The sequence below is a fragment of the Pseudorasbora parva genome, chromosome 2, assembly GCF_024679245.1.
Source record: "Pseudorasbora parva isolate DD20220531a chromosome 2, ASM2467924v1, whole genome shotgun sequence".
In the NCBI taxonomy this organism is placed as follows: Eukaryota; Metazoa; Chordata; class Actinopteri; order Cypriniformes; family Gobionidae; genus Pseudorasbora; species Pseudorasbora parva.
In genome coordinates, this window is record NC_090173.1 from 33,624,731 (window position 1) to 33,638,111 (window position 13,381).

The 13,381-nt window shown below is 45.3% G+C and overlaps 1 protein-coding gene across 3 annotated transcripts in view; it reads right to left on the minus strand.

The window, feature by feature from the left end:
- LOC137041285 (protein phosphatase 1 regulatory subunit 29) overlaps window positions 1-13,381 on the minus strand; it is a 129,041-nt gene that overhangs the window by 24,395 nt on the left and 91,265 nt on the right. Inside the window, exon 3 of one of the 3 annotated variants that reach the window (XM_067417396.1) lies at window positions 814-897. The exons of 1 other annotated variant lie outside the window; for it this stretch is intronic. The gene's annotated coding sequence lies outside the window, so the exon portion shown is untranslated. Of the gene's footprint in view, window positions 1-386; window positions 603-813; window positions 898-13,381 lie in introns of those variants that run through there. One more of the 3 variants, XM_067417405.1, reaches the window with a different exon arrangement.

The following is a 13,381-nucleotide window of genomic DNA, read 5'->3' on the forward strand; positions in this document are numbered from 1 at the left end:
TTTTATGATCCAGCTTTTCTTTTGTCAATGTTATGGCAACACTGCAGTGATATCTCAAAGCTCTGACTGAATGCTCATAAATGAGAAAATGAACATAACGCTGAACAAATAAAAGAGAGAAGGCAGAGATTATTCCCTTGGCTGTGATAAGGTATTCTTTATAAGAAGCCCTCTACATCATAAATTGTTTAAATAGTAATCAAGAGAGACAGAGAGTAAAACCTTTAAAAAAAGTTTAAGAAACATTAGCAAATCATTTATTTGAATATTTATTTAAAATAGAAATACATATAATAAATACATCATAGGGTATTGTTTAATATGTTCACTCAAAAAGAGTTTAAGATAGTTCACTCAAAAAGAAACATTATGGCATTTTTACTTACCCTCATGTGGTTCCAAAAAAGACTTTCTTTCTTCCACGCAACACAACAGGAGAAATTTAGTAGGATGTTCAAGCTGCTCTTTTCCATACAATGAAAACAGAGAAAGATCAGGGAAAAGAGTGGTTCCCATTCACTTTCATTTGATGGACAAGAGCAGCTTGGCCAGTCTTTTAAATGACTCCCTTTGCATTTAGTTGAACTATCCCTTTAACTTCTGTAGTTATCAGAACACCCATTCGTGAAGTCGACACAGTGAGAAGAACAAGAAGACTCCCAGGTACAAGCATTCAGCAGTTTGAGCTGAGAGCAGCAGCCTGTGTGCATATGTACGTGCCGTTTTCTCATTAATCTGCTTGTGTTTTTCTGAGGGTGCCTACTATCACGATTTTCTGTGTGTGTGTGTGCTGATATCTATAACTGTGTGTACCTGCGTGGTCGTATTGGCTTGTCTTGTTAGCCCTGGAGAAGTATGACAGGGTTTGTACACTCAGCTGCCTGGCTGTCTGAGGATCTGCAACAGGAAAGGAGACTATATGTCACTGTCAAAAAACAGGACAGCCTGGCTGCTCTTCGTGCGGTGCTGCCAACCAAACATCCTACCTATCGATACCATTACAAACCTCACATTAGAGGCTCTTTATCAGAGTAAAATATCATAGCATGCATAGTAATGTATTGCACCGTAATTCACTAGTGCACGATGCTGCAATTTTAAATAGTTCCACATACATGGCACTACATGGATAATTACATATATCACCTTGCCTTTAAGGGAGGCTTGTCTTATAAGTGAATATCCTGCAATTAGAAGAACGTATGTAAAATAAAAAAGTTTCACACAAATGAGCACTTGCATTGAGATTAGAACCATGAATTGTATAAAACACAGATGCCTTGTTCTCTCTCCAAGACTTATTTTTATAATTTTCTCAGATGTAACACCATCTATTTATACTATTGTTTAATTTATTGCATATTACTGTCTAATTCAATACTGTAAAAATGTCAAAAACATACATGCAACTTTGTGCTCAATTTGCATAGTGTTATTTTACTATTAATATTTTGAATGTGTTTATTTTTGTATTTTCAGTTTTATTTAAACTTCAACTTGTATCAGTTAGCTGCCAAGGCAACATTTCAAATTTTCCCATTTAAAGGTTTAGTTCACCCAAAAATGAAAATGATTTCATTAATTACTCACCCTCATGTCGTTGGACACCCGTAAGACATTCGTTCATCTTTGGAACACAAATGAAGATATTTTTGTTCAGATAGACCTCCATTGACATTCAGTACATTCCCACTCACAAGACCCATAAAGGCACTGAACACACCGATACAAAGTCCATCTCACTACAGTGGCTGTAAAATAATTTTACGAAGTGACGAGAATAGTTTTTGTGCAAAAAAACAAAAAACAAAATGACTTTATCCACCAAGTTATTGTCTTCCGTGTAGGTCTCAGACGTGCACTTACGTGATAGCGGCGCTCCTCCTCTTCTGGGTCATGTATCTGAACGGCGGATCTGCGTCATATTCACTTAAATGTGTCGAGTTCACGTCAATAACTTGAACTCGACAAAAAGTCGTTATTTACATTTTTGTGCGCACAATAACAATTTTTGTTGCATTGTAAAATTATTGTTCAGCCACTGTAGTGAGATGGACTTTGTATCAATGTGTTCAGTGCCTTTATGGGTCTTGAGAGAGGAAATGTACTGAATGCCAATGTAGGCCTATCTGAAGCCTTTCTCAGCCATCAGCTTTCAACAAAAATATCTTCATTTGTTTTCCGAAGATGAACGAAGGTATTACGGGTGTCCAACGACATGAGGGTGAGTAATTAATGAAATCATTTTCATTTTTTTGGGTGAACTAACCCTTTAATATAATATTAATTGTATTCTAGTTTTCTTTCAATTAACAATTGTTTGTATATTTTTAGTTAATAAAAACACTGTTTGCATTTAACTCCTTAAAAAGTGCCATCAGAGCTCAGCTGGTGATACTATTTGAACAGAGAAGATTGTTCACAGATTGAGAAGTACTAAAAAGGCAATGATGGTAAGGATTTCTGTGTGGCTTTAGCCATTTGGGTCATATTGATTCCTAAAAGAGCCCAAAGGCTCATAGCTGATTAAATTCACAGAAAAGTGCTGTGAAAATCTATTATTTTAATAACAGCTCTCTACCCTGGTGCATTGTTACACATGCTCAAAGTGGACTTAGTCCCTGCAGAAAGGGCCATTTAGACAGACGGGTTAAAAATGCAATATCTTTTAAAAGTCATAATGTTCGAGAAAATTAATGGAAAGAAGCTGAGAAGTTGTGTGTGTGTGTGTGTGTGTGTGTGTGTGTGTGTGTGTGTGTGTGTGTGTGTGTGTGTGTGTGTGTGTGTGTGAGAGAGAGAGAGAGAGAGAGAGAGAGAGAGAGAGAGAGAGAGAGAGAGAGAGAGAGAGAGATTTCATTATCATTCTTTATGATTATCATTGTTCGTTCTTGCTTTTTTTCATTATTTACTGTTCTTCAATCTATTGTCTGCAGCTAATCTGTTTCAGCTTTGGCAATACAAATTGAATTGTGGGGAGAGAGAGAGAAAAAAGACTTGGAATGATAGAAGAAAGAGGGTAGAATCCCCTCCCATCACCCTTTGCCTCACTAAGTGATTACTGACCAAGAATGCTAATGAGGAATGAAGGGGTGAGTCACTCCTCTCGTCTACTGAAGCACACACACACACACACACACACACACACACACTCACTAATACACTCATACACTGGGATTGCTGACAGGTTCCCCCTACACTGCTGAAATATTGAGAAAGCAATGAGGAAGTACACACATTTCTCATGATTCAAGTCTGTTTGGATGCTTGTACTGCAGTGCGGCCAAACACAAATGCATATGTGATTTGCGATTTCAGTAATATAATGTTTGAAAGTTTGGGGGTTATATTAAATTGTAATAATATCTCACAATATTTCTATTTTATTTTTTAATATATTAAAAAAAACTATTAATTAATTACTACAGTCTTCATTGTCACATGATCTTTCAGATCGAATTATTATGCTGATTTGTTGCTCAAGAAACATTTATTATCCATGTTAAAAACAGTTGTGCTGCTTAATATTTTTCTATGATGATTATAAAGTTGAAATAACTGCTTTTAGTTGATAAATATTTTGTAACAATGTAAATGTCTTTACTGTCACTTTTGATTAATTTAAAATATTCTTGCTGAATAAAAGTAAAAATTTAATTTAGGGATGACCGATTATAGCAAAAATCTATTGATTTTACTTGATTATTTTGGTTAATATTGTACAAATCTTAAATTTTCAATTTTAATTTTACATAATTAGGGGAGTGAAATATGAGTATTTTATTTTTAAATGTCAAAATAGCAATATAGGCTTATGTAAAGATAACAGAAAAATAAAATAAAATTAAAATTCTTGATACCAATTCAACACAGATACATAGATAATACTAGACTAACAAACAAAACTAACTAACCAGACAAAATTAAAAGTCCTCAAATAATTATTGAAAAAAAACCCCAAAAGAATGAAAAATGCTATAAAAACAAAGAAAATAGGACAAATAATATAGAAAAAAAAGATATAAATGAAATTAACAATGTTTTAAGTATTTCATGAAAGTATTTAACAGTAGAATATCCAGGCACAAGCCCAAAGTATGCGTTGTTTGTCCCTAGTTGTGTTGCAAAAGCATTATATTATGCTCAGTTATTCACTTTAAAAGGTTAGTTGTTTACTGCTCTACAGTAGAAATTCAGCATATTTACATTATTTGTGTCTCTGGAACATAATCCAGGTGTAAAACTGTCTGGTTACCGAATAAAATATCAAATTTTGTGTTCAACAGAAGAAAGAAACTCAAACAGGGGCGCATTTCCCAAAAGCATGCTTAGCCAATGGTCGCAAGTTCTGTCATTTTCAGGATAGTTCAATGAGTCTGTGTTTCCATTTGTGGTTCCATCGTTCCAACAAACATTCACAAACAGCGTCGCAAACTTGTGTGGTTGCATCGACAGCTCTCTGCCTGTGGTGAGAAGCATTGTTTCTTGTTTGCATGACATGTGGACTTAATAAATCATGATCTTGAGCAAAATAAGCAAGCTGACATTTAGTACAATCTATATATTTTATTTCGAATACATACAAATTTAATTGATGTAATTTAGTTTGTCAGGAGATTTAAAGCACTGTTTTTTGAAAAGTGTGCACGTAAGAATGAGCCTATGATTGAATCTGGAAATAAAGCAAAATAACTGAGATGAGAAAAATAAGAAGTAGTCCTCAAATGCCATGTCCATTTACAGCAATAAATCTAGCATGAATTTGATCTCAAAATAGTTTTTTAAAAGCAGTTATTTCTTCACCACCTGCGCGACATCATTAACCAATGTGGATGAACGACCAATTTGCAATATGGTTTCAGGAAACAGTCGTGACTAGCTAGTTGACTTCTTCAATGATGCATCATACTATGGTAGTTCACCAGTGAGTTATGGTGTTGTACGGGAAACGCACCCCAGGTTTGGAACAACTTGATGGTAAGTAAGTAATTGATGACAAAATATTTAAATTTTTGGGTGAACTACCCCTTTAAGAACCCCATTTCAATTCTTCCCATGTCTTCATCCATTTCCCCTCTTCCATTCTTTCTATCCTCTCTTCCCCTGGAGGCACATGGCACACTCTGATAATGATGCCTCTTATTAATTCTCTGTTCTGTGGAGCATCAGAAAGGCACTGTTCCAGAGGGAGAGCTGAGAGATGTGCCCTGACTTTGATAGATCGTCTGCTATTAGTGGGTGGATCCCAGCATGCTATACGCCTCCATGACACACACACAAACACACACACACACACGCACACACGCACACACGCACGCGCACGTGCGCTGCTACCTGCCAACAGCACACAAGCACAGTGGGGGAATACCTCACTAATCTGTCTGCCACGCATCCCAATCCAACTGAGTGTGCACTGAGACTGCACAGCCTGATAGCAAAGCACAATGACTAATGGCTTATTGAAAATGTATGATGACATTCACTGATGGAAAAAGAGCATGCCATAACTGAAACCAAACACTCACTTTGCTATGCCAAGTGAGCAATGATGCTTTGACTATTTGGTTATTTTGGTCCTTCAAATTCAACATATAAGGATTTATACGCAGACAGCTGGTCATTAATGCAAAAAAAAAAAAAACAGAAAAAAAAAAACAGAGTGACATGAGAGACAAGAAACATGACAAGCACAGCTATGCAATAAAGCTATACTGTGCTTTACAGTTTAGCAGTCATTATGTAAGAGATAATGAACAGTCAGTTGGTCATTACTGATGCAAAGTATACTTCCCAAATCAAATATTCCTCAGACATATTGATTTGAGTTTAAATTGTTTTATAATGTTACCTTTATTTGTTAAATCCACCACAAAATACAAAACAGTCCACTTAGCAACAAGATGAACATCTCGGTTACGTATGTAACCCTCGTTCCCTGAAGGAGGGAACGGAGACGTACGTCAGAACTGAACCGACGAATGGGATCTTACTTTAGAGACCAATCCTACTTCGAGCATCTAACAACGAGCCAATGAAATTTGGCATGCGATCCACGCATTCCACGCTCCGCCCTGCGGCGTGGGTATAAAACAGGAAGTGGAATGGTAGATCAGCGCTTTTCCTGCTGAGGAGCCGAGAGGTGACCGGACTCCCAGCGCAAGCACAGCACCTGGCGACGGGACGTACGTCTCCGTTCCCTCCTTCAGGGAACGAGGGTTACATACGTAACCGAGACGTTTCCTTTCAGTCGGTCACGTTCGACGTACGTCAGAACTGAACCGACGAATGGGATCCCTATGGAAAATGCCAGGATGCTGGCCCTTCCAGCGTCCTGCTTGAGCACACTGCACCGTCTAGTATGGTACGGAAGTCAGGGCTCCAAGCAGGGAGTACAGTCACTGCTGTTTCTGCAAGACCCACTCAGAATGACTATTGGATAACGCTGGGAAAGCGTGCCTACCTCGGAGAGAGGGTACGCTGCGGGGCCACGTCCTTCAGGGAAGGAGAGGTAGCGGAATACACATAAGGACTAACCTGGCAGGGTAGTGCAACATATGGCAGTCTCTGGGGTGGTTCCAGCCTGATTGAAGGGGGGAAAGAACACGCCCAGAGACGACAGAGCGGGCTCTGTCGAGGGAAAGACACGGGGCTAGCCCGGAGGGTAGCTGGTACCGTGGAAGAATACACATATGGGGTTGCCGTGAGGCAACCGCTACATATGGAACCCAGCCTACAGCCACGTTTCACAAGCATACGGGTGCAGGCCTGGCGTCAGACGGTCCGCAATGTCTGACACCGAAGGGGTGACGGAGGAGCTCGACAGGGTTAGCCGGTTTCCCGGGGAACACAACTGGAGACAATAGACACACGTATCCGGCCCAGAGGGCGGGAGTGGCACCAAGAACGGGCACTTAACGCTCCTGGCCACTGGGGGCGAGGATGCGGGAAGATACCGGCTCTACACGTAGGCTATAGAATCTAGCGAACGTGTTAGGTGTCGCTCAGCCCGCAGCTCTACATATGTCTGTCAGCGAGGCGCCTTGAGCCAGCGCCCAGGAAGAAGCAACACTCCTAGTGGAGTGTGCTCTTACACCGAACGGGCAAGGCACGTCTTGGGACTGGTAAGCCAAGACTATAGCATCCACTAACCAGTGGGCTAACCTCTGCTTGGAGACAGCCTTTCCCTTCTGCTGGCCTCCGTAACAGACGAAGAGTTGCTCTGAGGTCCAAAGGCTTTGGGTCCGGTCAACGTAAGCGCGACGAGCGCGGACCGGACACAGCAAAGCCAGGGCTGGGTCTGCCTCCTCCGAAGGCAGCGCTTGCAGGTTCACTACCTGATCTCGGAAGGGAGTGGTAGGAACCTTGGGCACATATCCGGGCCGGGGTCTCAGGACAATGTGAGAGTTACCGGGCCCGAATTCTAGGCACGATTCGTTGACCGAAAGTGCATGCAGGTCCCCTACCCTTTTGATCAAGGCCAAAGCCGTCAGGAGCACTGTCTTCATTGACAAGATTTTAAGCTCACAAGACGCCAAAGGCTCGAACGGGGGGCTCTGAAGTGCTCTGAGCACTAGAGCCAAGTCCCAAGAGGGTATCGAGGTAGGACGAGGAGGATTTAGTCTCCTCGCACCTCTGAGGAACCTGACGATTAGGTCGTGCTTCCCCACGGACTTCCCCACGGATATACCTTGAGGGTGGAGGGAGACAGCCTTCGCTCCAACCCGTCTTGCAGGAAGGAAAGCACAACACTAATCGAACACCTTCGGGGGTCTTCCCGGCGGGAAGCGCACCACTCAACGAACAGGTTCCACTTCAGAGCATAGAGGCGCCTCGTAGAGGGGGCTCTAGCTGAAGCGATGGTATCTACGACAGCTTGTGGTAGTCCATCTAAAACCTCCGCGTCCCGTCCAGGGACCAGACATGAAGATTCCAGAGGTCTGGACGTGGGTGCCATAGAGTGCCCCGTCCCTGAGAAAGAAGGTCCTTCCTCAGGGGAATCGGCCAAGGAGGGGCTGTCGCGAGGAGTGTAAGTTCTGGGAACCAGGTCCGGTTGGGCCAATATGGCGCAACTAACAAGACCTGCTCCTCGTCCTCCCTGACCTTGCACAGAGTCTGTGCAAGAAGGCTCACTGGGGGAAACGCATACTTGCGTAGGTCCCGGGGCCAGCTGTGCGCCAGTGCATCTGTGCCGAGGGTACCCCCGGTCAGGGAATAGTACCACTGGCAATGGGTAGAGTCCGGAGAGGCAAACAGGTCTACCTGTGCGGCTCCGAACTGGTCCCATATCAGCTGGACCGCCTGGGGGTGGAGTCGCCACTCTCCCGGAGGTGTCGGCTGACGAGAGAGCTCGTCGGCTGTCTGGTTCAGCGCACCAGGGACATGAATGGCCCAAAGCGACCTCAGCTGCTTCTGACTCCACAGGAGGAGGTGGCGGGCGAGTTGGAGCAGACCAGTACATGCTTGCCACGCAGCAGCCCCTTGAGGCGGCGGAGTGCCAAGTGTACTGCCAGTAACTCGAGGCAATTGATGTGCCAATGCAATTGCGGCCCCGTCCACAGACAAGCAACTGCATGCCCGTTGTACGTGGCCCCCCCAGCCGGTGGCGGAGGCATCCGTGAATAGGGGGGGGGGGGGTGATGCGGACATCATCTCCCTCAGAGCAGCTCCTCTTCTCCCTGGGCTGCCCGTCTCAGGGCCGCTTCCCCTTGCGCTTGCCGGCCGGCTTAGCGGGACCCTGGACGGGTTGGGTGCCCCCCTTGCGTCCGGCACCCTGCTTCGCGGGTGGAGGCTGCTGCTTGGGCTTGGCAGGGGCGGGAGCGGAGGCGGACGTCGGGGGACGCCCTCGGCGACGAGCAGACTGGGGGGCTGCCCTGGGCGACTGGGTGGAGGCAGCAGCGGGCCGCCGGGGCAGGATGTTCTTTATGGCCTCCGTCTGCTTCTTGGCCACCGAGAACTGCTGGGCAAATGAGCGCCGTGGCCTGGTGGACCTGCAGAAGCGCCATGGCATGCAAAGCTGATGCGGCCTCTCCACAGGCTGTGTAAGCCTTGCCCGTCAAGCCGGACGAGAACTTACACGCCCGGGAGGGGAGACGCGGGGCGTGCCTCCAGTCCGCAGCGGTCTTAGGACACAGGTGCATCGCAACCGACCGCTCGACTGGAGGGATCCCCTCGTAGCCCTTAGCCGCACCACCATCGAGGGTAGTGAGGATGGAGGAGTCAGTCGATCGCAGGCGAGCGCTATACGGCGCCACCCACGACTTCGTGAGCTCCTGATGCACTTCTGGGAAGAAAGGCACCGGGGCGGGACGCTGAGAACCAGCGCGACCCGTCCCGAGAAACCAATCATCCAACCGCGAAGGTTTGGGACATGGTGGAGGGTTCCACTCAAGCCCGACACTTGCGGCGGCCCGGGCAAGCATAGCCGTAAGCTCCGGGTCGGACTCGGGCAACGCTGTCACACCCGAAGGGGGCAGCGCAGCCGAATCTTCATCCTCAGAGCCCATTAGCTCATCCCCCGATGCAGCGACCGACATCTGGTCCTCCGCTGGAGCCCCGAAAGAGACGACTGGCGCTCCACGTGGGAGGTCAGCACGCCCTTCCGAAAACTCTACCGGCACAGTGGAGGGGGGAGGGGCCCGAGGAGCCGTGACACCCGTCGGGTTTGCCCTGACCGTCACCCTCAGGTCCCCACCAAGGTCATCAGCCAAAGTAGCAGCCCTCTGCTTTGCAGCTAGAGCGGAGCAATTAATTGACTGATAGACAACTACTCTGTAAGTGTTTGTAACTTTTCTCATTTGATTGTTTGTTCATTTGTTGTTGAATAAGTGTGTCTGTGTAGTGCAGTGGTGTGTATTACTAGTTTTGGTGTGTGTGGGAGTTAGCATTTGTTGAGTTAGCATTTGTTTGGTCATTGCCACGTTGGGAGTGAGTTTGTTGGGGGCGTGGCCAGCGAGGTATTAAAAGCCTCATGTGTTTAACATTTGGCTAGAGAGGAGCAATTAATTGACTGATAGACAACTACTCTGTAAGTGTTTGTAACTTTTCTCATTTGATTGTTTGTTCATTTGTTGTTGAATAAGTGTGTCTGTGTAGTGCAGTGGTGTGTATTACTAGTTTTGGTGTGTGTGGGAGTTAGCATTTGTTGAGTTAGCATTTGTTTGGTCATTGCCACGTTGGGAGTGAGTTTGTTGGGGGCGTGGCCAGCGAGGTATTAAAAGCCTCGTGTGTTTAACATTTGGCTAGAGAGGAGCAATTAATTGACTGATAGACAACTTCTCTGTAAGTGTTTGTAACTTTTCTCATTTGATTGTTTGTTCATTTGTTGTTGAATAAGTGTGTCTGTGTAGTGCAGTGGTGTGTATTACTAGTTTTGGTGTGTGTGGGAGATAGCATTTGTTGAGTTAGCATTTGTTTGGTCATTGCCACGTTGGGAGTGAGTTTGTTGGGGGTGTTCCCAGCTGCTTTCAATAACGATACTCAAGTGAGTATAAATAGCGTGATAGTCTGCGTCAGCGGAAGCGGCAGTGTGAAGCCCTCCTCGTGTGAAGACCAACGAGTGTAAAGACTTCAACTCTTCCCTGTGCAAGACCAACGAGTGTAAAGACTTCAACTCTTCCCTGTGCAAGACCAACGAGTGTAAAGACTTCAACTCTTCCCAGCGCAACTCCGCCCGAGCAAGGACCCCGGCAAGGCACTTGAGTATCCTCTTCTTTTTCATTATTTGTGTTCGGTTTTTTTTCTAATTTCTATTTGGCCTTTTCTCTGATCTGTATTCACCATGTGCTTTCAAATCTCAACTATTACTACTAGCACTCGTAAATCATGCTCTGTACGCACGAGACGCCGCAATCCTAATAATTTGCGCTATATCCTAACATCCTCTGCTACTTTACTCTCTATTCCAATTGGTCTCTGGAATTGCCAGTCGGCTGTAAACAAAGCAGACTTTATTTCATCTATTGGGACTCATTCTCAGCTCAGCCTCATGGCCCTAACTGAGACCTGGATCAAACCAGAGGACACTGCCACTCCTGCAGCCCTCTCAACCAATTATATTTTTTCACACACTCCTCTGCCTATTGGGAGGGGTGGGGGTACTGGTTTGCTTATCTCAAATGATTGGAAATTTGATCCATTACCGTCTCTACCGGCCAATTCATTTGAATCGCATTCAATCACTATTACTCACCCTGTTAAAATCCATGTGGTAGTGGTCTATCGTCCTCCAGGTCACCTCGGTAACTTTGTGGAGGAGTTGGATGTGTTACTTTCTAGCTTCCCTGAGGATGGCACTCCTCTGATTCTGCTTGGTGACTTCAACATCCATCTTGATAAACACCTAGCTGCAGACTTCAGCACTCTACTGACTTCATTTGACCTTAAGTTAGTATCTACTACGGCTACTCACAGATCAGGTAACCAATTAGACCTTGTCTACACATGCAACTGCTCCACGGACAACACTTTAGTTACTCCATTACACACCTCAGACCACTTTCTCATCACTCTTAACCTCATACTGACTCCTGATACAACACGTACTCCTACACAGATTACCTTTCGGCGTAATCTACGCTCACTCTCTCCCTCTCGCCTATCCACTATGGTATCATCTTCACTCCCTCCACCTGCTCAGTTCTCAGCACTGGACACTAACAGTGCTACTGACACTCTTTGCTCCACTCTAACATCCTTAGACAGTTGCCCCCTTTCATCCAGACCTGCCCGTCCCGCCCCGCCCCACCCCATCTGCCCCCTGGCTGTCTGATGTTCTCCGTCAACATCGCTCTGGACTCAGGGCGGCAGAGAGGAAATGGCAGAAATCTAAAAACTATACTGACCTTACCTTGTATCAGTCTCTTCTCTCTTCTTTCTCTACAAATGTCTCCACTGCTAAAACAACATACTACCACAACAAAATCAACAATTGCTCTGACTCTCGCAAACTCTTTAAAACATTCTCCTCTCTCCTTTGTCCTCCTCCTCCCCCTCCTTCATCAACTCTTACAGCTGATGACTTTGCATCATTTTTCACAAACAAAACAGCTCTCATTAGCAACCAGTTCTCCTCACCACAAACTAACCCGCACATCTCAACCACAAACACGAACACTCTTCCATCCTTCTCTCCGCTCTCCGAGGCAGATATTTCTAAACTCATCCTTTCCAATCACCCTACTACCTGTCCACTTGATCCTATACCCACTCACCTCCTTCAGGCTATTTCTTCTTCAATCACTCCTGCACTCATTCACATTGTCAACACTTCTCTTCACACGGGAACCTTTCCCACAGCATTTAAGCAGGCTCGGGTAACCCCACTGCTTAAGAAACCCTCTCTGAATCCAGCACTTTTAGAAAACTACCGACCGGTATCCCTTCTGCCTTTCATTGCAAAGACCCTTGAGCGAGTTGTGTTCAATCAACTCTCTATGTTTCTTGAACGGGACAACCTCCTAGACAACAACCAATCCGGCTTCAAAAGCGGCCATTCGACTGAGACTGCCTTGCTCTCGGTAACTGAGGCACTGAGACTGGCAAAAGCAGCGTCCAAATCCTCAGTGCTCATTCTGCTGGATCTGTCTGCTGCTTTTGACACAGTTAACCACCAGATCCTCCTGTCAACACTTAAGAAGGCGGGGATCTCAGGAACTGCTCTCCAGTGGTTCAGGTCTTACCTCTCTGGTAGGTCCTACAGGGTGTCATGGAGAGGTGTAGTGTCTAAGTCACATCATCTAGCTACTGGGGTTCCCCAGGGCTCAGTGCTTGGACCACTTCTCTTCTCCATCTACATGTCATCATTAGGTTCTGTCATTCAGAAACACGGCTTCTCCTATCACTGCTATGCTGATGACACTCAACTCTACTTCTCATTTCAACCAGATGATCCTACAGTCAGTGTTCGTATCGCTGCCTGTCTGACAGACATTTCTGACTGGATGAAAGAGCATCATCTTAAACTCAATCTTGCAAAGACAGAATTACTTGTTTTCTCAACCAACCCAGCACTTCATCAAAATTTCTCCATTCAGCTTGGTTCATCGACCATATCTCCATCAAGGACAGCCAGAAACCTTGGAGTTGTGATTGATGACCAGTTAAACTTCACTGACCACATTACTGCAACAGCCTGGTCCTGCAGATTTGCTTTATACAACATTAGAAAGATTAGACACTTCCTATCAGAACAGGCTGCACAACTCCTGGTTCAAGCTCTTGTTCTCTCCAGACTGGACTATTGTAATGCTCTTCTGGCTGGGCTTCCAGCATGCACTATCAAACCCTTGCAGCTGATCCAGAATGCAGCGGCGAGAGTGGTCTTTAATGAGCCGAAGAGAGCGCATGTTACGCCTCTCTTCATCAAACTGCACTGGTTGCCAATGGC